The 13,208-nt window shown below is 39.9% G+C and overlaps 1 protein-coding gene across 3 annotated transcripts in view; it reads right to left on the bottom strand.

Moving 5' to 3' along the window:
* dmrt1 (doublesex and mab-3 related transcription factor 1) overlaps positions 1–13,208 on the bottom strand; it is a 33,342-nt gene that overhangs the window by 5,092 nt on the left and 15,042 nt on the right. The window lies entirely within an intron of this gene.

Genomic DNA, 13,208 nt, shown 5'->3' with positions numbered 1-13,208 from the left:
AATTCAACAACAATTTAAGTAACTTTTTGAGCAAAAATGCAAAAATAATAATTATTAGTTATATAGTTATATAATAGTTATTTTATGATACTTGACTATCCCCATATCAGCTGTTTAATGTGCACCACTTGAAAAGTTGCACCAACAAGATCAATTCATTAAAAACCTACAATATTCAAATTTGCATTTAAAATTTCTGATTATCATAAACATTTTTACACTGAATAACTTTATACATAAAAGAGCTGATGTCTAGAGTTTCCCAGAATCCTCTGCCTCATCCAGGCTTCTCATCTCTCTCTCTCCTCCTCAGCAGTGGTGGTGGTGGGAGGAGAGAAAGAGGAGTAATTTTTCTCCTCATTAACTTCCTGATTGGTTTCGGACTCCAATTTTTGCCCGTCTGCAGTTTGTCACCAATTTCAAACTGGCAGCCCAATCGTTAATACTAATGTTTGTGTAGCTAAGTGCACACAGCTCTTTCTCTTTTTTTCTTTTTTTTATCCCTCAGTGATCTACTTGTACAGCAATAACAGCATGTGGGGTGGGGGAGAGCAGCTGTGAATTAGCCCGTTCACTGTTAATTCTCTGCCTGTTCATCAGCAGGAAATCTATGATGTAATTAAAGGCTGAAAGCAACTGGACGTGTTAGTTTCACTGGGGATGTTAAATCATGACACACTGTGGTACACATGTTCTCTGCTGCATCCAACTGTTAAATACAGATTAATGTCTGAAGCAGCAGAAAGCCTTGTTCCCCATTTACCGTCAAGCACCTGTTAATGACACCAAGGCTGCAACTAATTAAACAATTAACAAATGATTTTCACTGTCAATTACATTTTCTATTATTCGTCTGATTTGTAGATTAATTATTTTGTCTAAAAATCTGAAAACTATTACTAGTAGTTATAGTTACTTGTATTTTTTTCCCCTTCAGGTGCAACTGAAACTGATGCCAAGAGTGGTGCAAGAACCAGTCCTAAAACTTAAATTAAAAAAACGTAAATTTGCATTTTAGCGATAACGGTTTCCTTGTCCCAAAGTCAGTTGGTTAAATGCCTGAAATAAGGTCTGTGGTTTTAACACAAGCTCAACACATTTTCTTGTTTTATTCTAGGACATAAAATAAACCAAAAATTATCTCACTTGTGATTTTTTTTTAAAAGCCTTTTCGTGTCTTAAAAAAAGGCGGATGCTAACAAGTGGCTAAATGAGACTAAAGAGGTTGTCGGGGACGTTAACATGAAAATCGATCTACTCAAAAGTCCACCTTTACAGCCTCGTTGTGTTTATACTCACGCTCTTTCAAACTCTCACTAACTTTCTAAGAAGAAAGGCTTTTGTAGAAGAGCTCAGAGTTAAATTAAATTGGAAGTTGTACGCTTAGTGGTGGAGACGTTCATGTGACCGTGGTGCCAGGTGTTGGCCGGACATAAAAACACTTTCAGCTGACTAATTTCTTACTGTTTCAAGTCACCGTCACTTTATTTAATATTATAAGTATAATCTTAAACCCGATGAAGGATTTTTATCATCTGACATCTGGATCTTAAGTAATAAGAGAAACAAGTTAAGCAAACAGCTGCTTTCCACGTCCTGTGTCTGCCCAATAGCGTCACAGAGAAACACTGAATTTTTTAACATGAAACTGTTTTATTCACTGTTTTTACTTATTTTAATTACATAGTCTATTTGTTTTAAAGAGGACAACCGTGGATAATTCGGCTCCTGGCAAAAACCTCCTGCACGATGAACACTGAAGGAATTCTAACCAAAACCCAAGCTAAGCTAATGTTAGCGGCAGCTCAGTTAACAGCCCACAGCCCCTTACTTCCTGTGTCCACTGAAGAGCGCCAGAAAAACACGATTTTGAACACGAGACTACTTTAGTCAGTGTTTTTCCCAGTTTTATTTAACAATGAAAACAATAACTTCTGAAAACTTGTGCTGACAGTGTGTATGAGTCCATGGCACTTGTTCCAATGACACTTAAAACCAAAGTTAAGCAACAGTGATTCTGGGAACAAAACTCTTAGAAGACAAGTCAGTCACAGTATGAAGTTCTTGAGTTACTGGTTCAAATGTTAACAAACTTTCACTGCAACAAAACTTTGCTCAACAAACATCTGCCAATTCCTACATTATCTGCAGAGTATTAAGACACAGTGTTGCTGATACTATATGTTTAAGATGTGAGCTGTAATAACTGAAATCACCGCATCTATAAAAAGAGAGGGTCTTGTGTACAAAAAAAGTTTGTAACAAGGCAGATTTTACCTGCTGGCAATGTTGAATGAACTTTTGCCCTTTTCCCAGTCACTCAGCACTCTATATAAGATTTCCAAACTATTAAACAGTCTTTGTGTGGAATAACAAAAGGAAGCTTTTTTTAACCTCCCACTTGTCCTGTTAAGAGAGAGAGGGAGGGAGTGAATGAAGGTGCAATCATTTCTGCTGCTGCCAAACAGGGGAACAAAAGCCCAGATGTGAGAGGAGATGGTAATTCAGTCTGATCTACCAGGGGATAAGCTCTCTCTGTGGGTTTCATACTCTACACTCATCCACCGTATGCAAGGGTCATGAGGGTAGATAACACTTAAGTAAACACACACACACATTCTGCATTTAACTGTGGTGCTGTTTTTGGAAATATCTCAACATAAACTAATTCCCAATAAATCATGACATAGTGTGACAACAATCTGCAGTGAAAATTTCCACCAATGCAGTAGATGTTGTCACTTATTAACAAGATTTTTTTATGCTATTGGTTTTTAAGTTTTCAAAAGAACTATTACTAACTAGTCAAAAAGTTAGCAGGCTTTACCCTCTAGAAAAAATAGTGTATGAGCAAAATTTTGTAGAAGTTGAGATATTTGGCAGCGCAGACATGACATCTGTGTCAAATTTCATTGCCAGTCTATCCAATAGTCAGAGGATCACAACATCATTTAAAACCAATCCTCTGGGTGCCATGAATATCTGTACCAAATTTTGTTGAAATCCATGAAATATTTCAGATATTTCACGAAAAACAAAAATGTCAACCTCATGGCAGCGCTAGTGAAAAAGTCATGGAATCACCAAAGTCGATAGGATTCATCCTCTGAGAACCATGAATCCTTGTACAAGATTTGAAGACAATCCGTCAACTTCTTGTTTAGATATTTCAGCCATGACTATTATGTAAATGTTTCAAAACAGACCCAAGTTGTTTTAGGTTCACTAGATTTTTTTCAAGTTTTAACATCAATGTGACATTGGTCAGTGCACAGACTACCTAAAACAATCAACTTTCTGAATGTGTCAGTGCTGCTCAGGGGCAGGAGCGCTTAGCCGAGGCTACTATCAAGGGAACAAAAATTCAATCTTAAGAATGAAGAGTTGCCTGTCATATGACAAGGCTGGGCTGGGATTAAATAGCTCCCATTAAAATGATGCGAGCTGTGTCCAAAAAAATCGTCCCTGTCCAGTTTGAGAGGGTCCCATGTGTGTCCAACTGAGGACGACCCTTGTAGAGATGGACGCTCCCCTCTCTGGAAACGATATAGGCGTCTGGCTCCTCATCATCAGCCCAGCAGCAGGACTTAATGGCCCAGAAAACTCAGTCAAAGAGCAGACAGGCAGGCAGGCAGGCAGGCTTTAAATACTGAACACTGAACAATGGAGGCTCATGACACTCAGCTGATGTTCACACTATCAGACCTTCACCTTCAGTTCCAATTCACTGATCTTATCTGACTTTTTCTGGAAGAGTCTTAATTCAGCAAGTCCTCTATGATGTGACGAATATCTTATACCAACATGACATTGCAGTGATGCTACAAATACACTGTAACAACACTTTTCTGTTACCATTAATAGAACCAAGAGATTATGTGCCTTAGCTACACTTTTTCGTGTCTATGTCTAAGTCAAAAGAAGGGAAGTTGGTCAGGGTGAATGGTGGTTGGAGACTGGGACTCACATCCTGAGTCTTTAGGGTAACAAGTGATTGTGGTTTTGTTTAAATATTCAACAAGACATAGTGTTTTCAGCCATGCCTGCAGTTCTGAGAGGTCAGGGGATCACAAAAGTAATTGGGATTCATCCTCTGGGCACTATGAACGTCTGTACGAAAGTCACCAGCAATCCACTACTCAGTAGCTGTCAAGACACGTCATTAAAAATCAGAAATGTCAACCTGTCAATGACTTTAGAGAACAGGTCAGGGAATTACTGATAGGATGTAGGATTCCTCCTCTGAGGACCATGACTGTCTGTACAAAACTTTGTGGAAATCCAACCGACCATCGAACGAGTGATTCTATCCATAGAGGCTAAAAGCATTTCCTCTTGAGATCTAGAAATATTTTAGTGGGTGGAATTATGGTTATTTTAAAATACTATATATACATAATTTCTCTGAGACAAGATTTGAAGCTGCACGTTTAGCATTTCTCCATCAGCTGATCTTTTGATGCCCAAACCAAACGTTCTACTAAAACCGACCAAATGCATTTTAAGCTTCTAAAAACGCGCTGCTGCTGATAAAGAAAGCTGTGACCACTGCTCTTACAGTAAGCTCGGTAGTGAAGCCTGAGCTACTGGTAATTTCAAGCCACATCAAACACCTTAATCAGAGAACTAAATAAAGAGTCAAATAATAGCTTTTGCATTATCATGAATAAAGACTGTTCATTCTATTGTGTGTGCAGTTAAATCTTCCGCATATTTCTCACTCTAATCTCCCCAATGAAGAGCTGTTGAGACAATTGTTCAAAGGGACGCAGTCTCTTATGCAGCCATTACGAGGAGGAGGTGGGGAGGGTGGGAAGAAAACACTTAAATGCTCATTATTGGTTTGCTATGGAGCTGAAGAGAGTGGAGGGCCAACGCAAGGCTGACAGAAGGCATCAGTGTCGGGGTCAAAGGCTAATTAAGCAGAGAGGAACCTTTGGTCCTGCATTGTTAACCAATCTGTCCCCGGTGAAGATGACTGCCGGAGAGGCGTGACACAGCCCCTCATCCCTATGCTAAATCTCCATTTCGGCTACTGTGCCCCATCAACTCACAAAATGGCCTGTCAGTCTATCGTTGGGCTTTTTGACATGGTCCGTCGAAAAGTTATGGATATGCAATAATGAGCCAAGGCGGGCCGATCAATATCTGCGGGACTTTTCTATCATTACGTTTTAAACAAGAGATTCATTGTGAGTCGACAGGATAAGAAAAATGCCAAAGTAAAGGACACAGGAAGAGTGAAATATATTGCTATGGAAAGGAGGACGCCTCTCGCGGGTGCTAAAGCTGCCAAATGTGTTTATCCAAGTCGTTCAGCTGTTTCAGAGGAGCTGCCAAGGCAACATCATTTGTCAATCTGCGCTGAGCTGCCACGGCTGCTCAAAACAACGCGAGGAAAGTGACTACAAGAGCATGATTAGGTAGGAAAACACCGTAACTAACCGAGTTTGTTTTGTACAGAGATATCAGGCAAACAACAGCCACTTTATGTACATGCATAGACATGAGTACATGATATATCCAGCTGATTCTGTGACTATTTTCAAATATCAGAGTAAAACATTTGCATTAGGTTGGACAGACATTCATTAATGATGTTTGTTTTGCTTATTTTTATGATTTTGTTTTGTTTACATGCAGACTTTATGTATGTGGGAGGGTCAGGGAGGAAGAAAATATGAATTTAAATCAACATAACAATTAAAGAAATAACACTATAGCTAGATTAAATGATCATACTTCCCATAATAGTGGGTAGGAATTAGAAATGCGATGTTATTGCTGTATTATCAAGGTAACACCAGTTTAAATCACATTTAGATTCATTGATAGAGAGCACTGTCCTTTCCTGTCTTATCTTTTCTACTAATTCTAGTATCATTTTAGGAAAATATTATAAATAACCTGCACATCCCAATATATAATATGTTTCCACTCTAGTTTCCATTAGATTTCAGCCCTGAGTAGTGTCTGCAGAGCTGGACTGTAGCCCCCACCAAAAAACCTTAAGAAATTATATGGTTAGAGTAACCTGAACTGGCCTAAGAGACAAAATCCAGGGCAGAAAAACCGTGTTATGGCACAGTGGCGATTAAAGACAACCTAGTTGAGCATATCAGCATTTTTCTCAAGTCGTCTTTTATCTGGACAAGAAGCTAGGAGCATTAAAAACATGCATTTTTCCAAGCAAAGATCATAAGATATTTAATAAGTTACTTCAAGTTGCCCCCGCTGAATTTACAGAAACAGACAAGCTGACGTTTGCAGACATCAGACTGAAATAACCTGCGATTATTATACACTGCAGTACAAAAAATGGTGTAAGATAAAAACAGAAGTCAGTAGAATCATTTCATTTCATTTCAAGCCACTAAACACTGGACAGTGTGAAAGTGTATGTGTGTGTGTGAGAGAGAGAGAAATATAGAGTGAGGGGAAGAGGACATAAACTACACAGCCCTGGCCATTTAATGTCTCCACAGCCCCGGGCCTGTGTTAATGGTGGTGTTGTACAACACATTACAAAGGTGCTTGTGCCCTGAGCAGACAATTACACTGGTATTTAGCCCATCCACAGTCCCAGAGGCTATCAGGGGCACTTAGCGGCACAGCAGGGTGGGGAAGACAATGTGACAGGCCTTTTCCACTGTAACCAAGAGCCAGAGGAGACACTCAATCAGCCATGTATTCAAAGAGGCCCTGCAGAGCCTGACAGGCCCCAGCAGGGCAACTTTCACCACTACTGGCTCTTACTTACAGATTGAATCAAGTCATTAGCTCAATCAAAATGCAATAAATTAGTAAGAAATTGCACAGAGTTTTGGATTTTTGGGGGGTTATTGGCTGGAGACCTTTCTAAGAGGTTGCTTTTTTAAGTGTGTGGTATTTACTGCGCTCTATTTAAGAAGAGGCGATATAAAGTACTAAAAAGCTCAACTGTGCAGAGGGGTTTGCTTCTGTTTATCACAACACTGTCTCATCTTTCTTGGTAATAAGAGACGACATTCGTCATTTGTAACCAAGTTTCAGCAGGTACTTTATTCACGGATGCACAGTGGGAAAATCCTCCAACTACAACACTAATCAATTAACAAAAAATAAGATAAAATAATAGCGTCATAAACTGTTGATGTCAGGGGTTTCAGTTGTTTAGTGCACAGACATTTTGCATCTTCACTGGCCCACCACATCTTCTCTTTTTCTTGATGAACATCAACACTAAGATCTTACTAATAAAGCATTAAATTCATGAAAGCAATCTCAGAAATGGCGATAATCAGTAGGGTAGACTGTCAACTGCTAGAAAATGCCATGTGAACAGGTTAAAGGAGGTTAAAACCTGCTTAAGTTTGGTTGAAAAGTTAATTTCGTTTCCACAATTTGGTTGCATACAGTACAAACATTGTTTTGACAACATAAAGATCTGGAGCAGATTCTGACTACATGCTCAAAATATGCTGAAACAAGTATTTTCTTTTCTAACAAATGTAATATTTATTGAGATACTTGAGGTACAACAACTTGATGACGTGTAGTAAAGATTATTTGTCTGTATTAGTGCAAACACAGCAGCAAAATCCAAACAAACAGCCTTTGCTTTTCTAGCCTTTCCCTTTTTCCAGGTCGTGAAACAACAGAGTACATGCACTGAGCTGACTGATGTTTTCAGCTTGTCAGTGACCAAGGAAATGAACTCTGGCTGCTACATGACATGAAACAGCACTTCCTTTGAAAAGGTCACCTCTCGGGTTAGAAGTACCGATTAGTTTCAGGTTTAATAAATCCAAAAGAGTGAGAGGCCTTTTTGACATCTCCAGAATGAGTGTGGCCCCGGTGTGTGTGTGTGTGTGTTCACGTACATACAATGAGTGTGTGTTTGAAGGGACTTCCTTAGTTGTTTATGTGTGTGTGGGAAAGTGTGTGGGTGTGAAGTTTGAGGTAATCTGATATGAAAGCAGGTAAAGCCCATTTTACACACGAAACAAAGAAACTTACTGACGCCAATCTCTCTGTCGTTTTTTTCCACCTTCTTTTTTTTTGCAGAGGAGGCTGAGAACCTGAAACGACAGACTTTATACGCAGTAACTCACTTTGGTGTACAGTACAGTATAGATTGAAGCGAGGAAAATCAATAGAATATCATCTAGAAAGATAGTAATGGATTTCTAACTTAATGGGCTCACACAGGTCTATCGATTAGCAGGATTAACATCTGCAATACCTCAACAATCTGATTTGCATTTAAATTACAGTACGCTCTGTGCTGACACCAATATAACAAAAACAGACAAACGTACAGCCAGCACAGCGGCGCTCGACTGAGGTCTGACTTTAGTGTAAATCTCATTTTTGGAAAAAAAAAAGGTAAAAAGTACATGAAAGGAAAGTTGCTGTGCTGACAGCTCGCAAACTTTGCGCAGTTTTAAATTAAAAAAAAAAAGTCTAGACAAGGACAAAAAAGAAAGAACATAAACACTGACAGACTCGGCTCGAAGCTGTCTCCTGTAAGACTGAAACAGCCATAACTCTTTTGGGGCAGCTCATCTGAGCCTCCCCGGTTAGATCCTAGAGGAGGAAGGAGGGCGGGTGTTTGTGGAGAAACAGTGTGAGTGTGTGTATATGAAAGGGAGGAAGAGGAAGGGTGGGGGGGGCAGTGTGAGGTGAGATGTTGGGAGGGCAGCGAGGTGGGGTGGGAGTTTTGATGGACTGCGCTGTCACCTCCCGCTCGGCGATTTACGGCGGCGGGGCTGCTGACGAGCGCGGGGCAGTAAACAGGCCGGCCGGGGGCGTATTTCACAGAGAGCTGGCTTTTATGAAGAACACCAGGACGGCTCTACCCACAGCTCCGCCCGGCCCGCCGTGACGGATGGAGAAAGACGCATGACAAGCTTCATCATTGTTTGTAAATCTTAACTGTTCCCGCTCACTAACTCCAGAAGGCAATTTTGCGGAGACAGCGAGGGGCCTGCGGAGGGGGGAGGGCGGGGGGAGAGAGGGGAGAAGGAGGAGGAGGAGGAGGAGGGGAAAGGACAGCGTGGCACTCCTGAAGGTTATTTGGATCTCTGTATTTGGCCAACTGATTAGCCCTATCCTGGGAGGGAGATAAATCTGACAGGGCGTTGTTTGGCAGCCAGGTAGAAGGGGAGGGCAGGTAGGCTCGGAGCTCACAGCTATTTCCTGCTCGCGGCCTGAGCCGAAGGTCCACAACATGTTTGGTTAAAACGAAACAAGTCAAGAATTAAAAAAGGAGATGTGGCTGAATTCTGACGCACTGAAGCAAACGGAAAAGAAGCTTAGCTTAGCAGGTGCTCACATGAATATGTGAGGAGCACCTGAAGCTAAAAAAGTACTCAAGTCAATTAATCACAACAATTTTGACAATCAATTAATCATTTAAGTGATATTCTAAGCAAGAATTGACAACAACAGCATGAATATTTGCAAGTTTTCTCCGTAATCTATGATATTAAACAGAATATTTTCTGGGTATTGGGACTTTTAATCAGGCAAAACATGTCATTTCAGGACATTAAGGTGGGATGTCTTGGACATTCTCATTATTTCTTCACACCTTATAGACTAAATGATCAAGGAATCGAGGAAATACTAGTAGCATCCCAAGTCCAAAACTGCCCAAAGGCATTCTAATTCATCTTTTTTCTTTTAATAATCTTCACATTTGAGGAGCTACAACCACAGAACATCTGTTCATTCTGTGCTGAGGTGACAAGACAGATTCATTTTCTGTTGCTTGACTATTTAATGAAATACTAAACTAATCATTTCAGTTCCAGTTGGAGATAAAGCTTCACGTTACTGTAGATATCCAGTCATTCAGAAGACAGAGAAAAGCTACAGCACCTTTTGAAATAGAAACAAAGAAACAACCTTGCAGCCTCACTACGTAAAATAAAAAGTTCATTATATGGTGCTTGCAAGAACAGCACGCCCACAACGCTGCTGATGGATTCAACTCAGAGGACAAGATATGGAACAACATCAAGGCCACATTCCAATCCAAGATATTTACACACATACGTAACTGTACACATCAGACGTAGGACTCAAAATGTTTCACACACAGCATCTTAGCTCTTATAAAAAGCCTCCTCTGTGGTAACTGGGGTTCATCCTCGATCGATGGAAACCTCCTATGTAGATACGATTCTGACCCACATGCTGGATTTAGCACCGAGTGAGCATCAGATGTTTAGGCTCTTTGACAGAACGCTGAATCAAACCTGAGTCACGACCAAGAAACTTCCTCTATTAGCTCTGTATACCAACAGATACTGAAATTATGACCGTGTATGGCAAAGATGACCCCTGGGTTCTTGACAAAAGAAGTGAAGTCTTTGCTTTTTCTTTAGTGAAACAGTTAAGTGTCTCAGTAATATTCAAATTAATCAGGGATGCACAATGATATCTGCACATCGGTATTGCCTGATAAAAACGTAAAGAGTTCATTATTGGCATCAGCATATATGAAAATTCCTGCCTTAACTACGTACAAATGACGACGCGAAATGTGTATTATGAGCGGCAATGTGACATATCTTTTATTTTGTCTATTAGTTGTTTGTGGTTCACAAAAAAGGGTTGTACTGTTACAGTTTTACTTCTAATTTACACCTCGTCCTTCCTTAATTATCATGAGTGGACTGCAACAGTGAACTGTTGCAGTTCACCTGTAGGAGCTTTTCTTGCACTTTAAATGCTAATGTAAATGACAGGAAAACACAGTACAGACTCTCACACTGAGCTGAAAAGAAACTGAAGCACATAAATTAGGTAAATAACAAATAAAATATGTTTGTTTGTTTTTTTTTTTTTAATTTTTGGCCAGTAAACACCGGGCTAAGGTTATTATAGTTAAGTTAGTATAAAGGCTGCATTATTCAAAAGTAATGTTACACAAATTCTACCCCTCAGTGTCTCAGTTTTGTAAAAGATTCCTGTTTTACAATATGTATTAAAGCGGGTTACTTCCCCTTCAAATTTTAAGTTCAAAATTCTAAAGGGAAAAATCACTGTTTGATTGGATATAAAGAGAAATATGCCACCTGTGACGAGAGGTTGCACATGGATATTTCTTCAATGTTTGGGGTGAATCATGAAATTTAAAAACAGGTTGAAAACCCCTGATTTGTTTCTCTGGTTCTCAGGAGTCCAAACGTGGGACCACCCGCTGAGAGCTGTTGTTATCCTGTAATGGAGCGTGGCGATTCACCGCAGGAGGCCCCGACATGGGACCCTCACAGGAAACGGACAGGTGAAAGTCAGAGACAAATACAGGTAGAAGGGGGAGATGCGGGGGTCTTTAGGTTTGTGATGTCAGTGGTGTCAGAAGTCTGTTTGACTTAAAGAAGGATGTTGACGTTGTACTAATGACACTCCTCCCCTATGTCCTTTATGAATGAGTAAGAATACACAGTATGATTTTGTTATGGAAAGGCAACCACTTCATCTTTTAATTCCTGAAAAGGAAATGACCTCCTTGTTCTAGTCACAGGCTTAAAAGGAACTGAGCTGGGTTTTACTGCAAGATAACGGATCAAATTGCCGTATTTAAAGTAGCTTTATGAATTATTTTACCTTAAAATAACAGCTTCAGAATCATTTTGATGATACACCGACTAGTAATAGGAAGAATGGTGCCTCTGGTGAGCAGGTACGACCTCCCTCTAACTGAGTGATAGTCAGCAACTTAAACTGCCGGAATTAGACCCAGGAAATTCAGGAGTAATGCCGAACTGTAGATCAGTTAAAAAGACTTAGAAGTCATTAAAAACCCGCGTTCATCTCTCATATCCAGCCAGGAAACTCTGAAAATATGAAGAATTTTAAATGGAGTTTGGTGTGTGTCTATTATTTTCATCCACCATAAGATATTTGCAAATTAAATGTACAAAATCTCTTGATCTCTTTCACTTGAGATCAAAAGGAGACCTGTAACAGGCCCTGCCTTCTGCCAGTCACAATCCATTCAAGACAAATCTGGCTATCACCAGTCAGAGCTCGTTAATTAGAGGAAAAATAAAGCTTGATTTTACACAATTCCGACTTCAAACAGCAAGTATCTCTGCACACCTGAATGTGTGACAGGTGTTTAAGAGGGCATATTGGTATATTGATCTGCAACATTTCAGTCTATATGTTCTTCACGTATATGAACAAGGGTCAAATCAGAGGACAACAAAAATAAGGTTAGAATTGGGGCTTGAAACTGGACAAAGAACAAGACATTTATTGTTAAGCAAGGCTGCACAGACAAAGAAAAGAGTGCCACTTACAGACTTTTCTCCCACTCATTCTTTGGGTTCTGTTTCATTTTCATTTGTGACATTCAAGCTGCGATTTGCAACATTAGATATTTTTCCTTGACGCAAATGCCTCACAGAACTTGGAACCCATACACTTGTGTGTAAAATTCCTCTAAAATGAGCAATACACTTTTGAAACAGGCCTATAATGATGATAAAAAGACATTTCTCTAACAAAGAAAGTTTGAAATTCCCAGTAATGTTCAGTTTGCACAGGCCTTCCAGTACGCCCAGTATCCCTCCCTCTCTCTCCCACTGCATCATGCTGTATCATCCCTCTTATCTCCCTCTCATCCTGCACTTACATGCATTCTTCCACAAATACTTTCCTGAACATATTAAGCAACACACACAATCTGATTTACCAAAAGGTCACAGGTACTGAGAAAGGCAAAAAAAAAAAACCAGGCAACCACAAGTCGTCCGCAGCCACGCTCAGCTGAGAGATTGTCATCTGAGATTGGTGGCGTAGACTTGAGAGTGCCAGAAATCTACAGCTGCAAGGTTAGAAATCAGACATCAGATCTAATTCCTCCTTAAACATGGTGAAAAGAAACCGAGGCGCACTGCAGATTATTGCTATAAATGTGTGTTTTTTCACTTCCATTCATGACTGTAAATGAGAAATGGTACAGCAGGAGTTTAATGAGCTTTATGTCACATTTTAAACAGAAAAAGTAAGGTGTTTCTCCGACACCTCACACGAGTTTAAGTGGAGTCAGACCGATATACACAATCCTCTATTTGAAGTAAAGTAAAAACTAAGTCTAGTAAAGGTAAAAAAGCTTCACTTTAGACTAATTTCATCTTAGAAATTTTATGGCACTCTTGACTTGAGTGCAATCCTCCCTTGAATGTACTTAACCACACTGTTGATAAAGT

Source organism: Lates calcarifer, linkage group LG13 (genome assembly GCF_001640805.2).
Source record: "Lates calcarifer isolate ASB-BC8 linkage group LG13, TLL_Latcal_v3, whole genome shotgun sequence".
Lineage (NCBI taxonomy): Eukaryota > Metazoa > Chordata > Actinopteri > Centropomidae > Lates > Lates calcarifer.
This window is presented reverse-complemented; position numbering and strand designations above follow the sequence as displayed.